We start from the raw sequence: 1,058 nt of genomic DNA, 5'->3' as shown, positions 1-1,058 counted from the left end.
ATATAGTCAAAACTGTGAACATATGATCGTGACGAGTGTACCAACACAACAAAAAAAAAATTTGAAATTAGAGTGTATAGAGCGCGCGAAATTCAAAAAGTCACTTTACTTTTTGATCACACCTCGTACGCATGGGCTCTACCACTCAAGAGCAAGAACGGAAACGATGTGACCGCAGGGTTATCTACAATATTTTGCGAGGACGAACGGTACCCATGAAACCTGCAGACGGATCAAGGAAAGGAATTTTACAACGCTACCGTGCAGAAAAACATTGTTAAGAGATACAACATAAATCATTATTCTACATATTCAGTGATGAAAGCGTCGGTGGTGGAACGATTCAACCGTACACTCAAGAATAATATGTGGAAAACGTTCACATTAAACGGCTCGTACAAATGGATCGACGAGCTACCGCGTCTATTGTCAGATTATAATCATCGTAAACATCGAATCATTGGGATGCGACCGATAGACGTAACCGTTGCAAAACGACTCTTGTCGACGGTATTCAGTCATGTAAAAATGTAAAAATTACCGCTCCAACGAGGTTCAAGATAGACGATCCAGTACGAATTAGTAAATTCAAGACAATTTTTGAAAAGGGTTATACACCTAATTAGTCCACCGAGATTTTCTACATCGTTAAAACACAACGTACGAATCCTGCAACGTATCTACTGAAAGATTATCAAGGGAAGCCGATGGTGGATTCTACGAACACGAATTACAGCAAGTCTCTAATCCTGACGTTTATCTCGTGGAAAAAATACTACGCAAACGAGGAAATAAAGTGTATATAAAATGGTTAAGAATGGACAGTTCACATAATTCTTGGATAGATAAAACGGATGTATTGTAACTTTTTTATTTTATTATTACAATAAAAAATACAACACACATTACAGAGGTATTTTATAATGTCCCCAAGGTAGAGTAGTGACCGATTCGGGTACGACGTACCGCTTATCATCGTACGGATTAAGAGCGAGCTTCAATTCAGACACCGTGTAGACTTCGTGCAATGTCGATCGTATGCACGACTGACGTCTCGA

The sequence above is a fragment of the Trachymyrmex cornetzi genome, unplaced genomic scaffold, assembly GCF_001594075.2.
Source record: "Trachymyrmex cornetzi isolate Tcor2-1 unplaced genomic scaffold, Tcor1.1 scaffold428, whole genome shotgun sequence".
Taxonomy (NCBI): domain Eukaryota; kingdom Metazoa; phylum Arthropoda; class Insecta; order Hymenoptera; family Formicidae; genus Trachymyrmex; species Trachymyrmex cornetzi.
Note: the sequence above shows the minus strand (reverse complement) of the source record.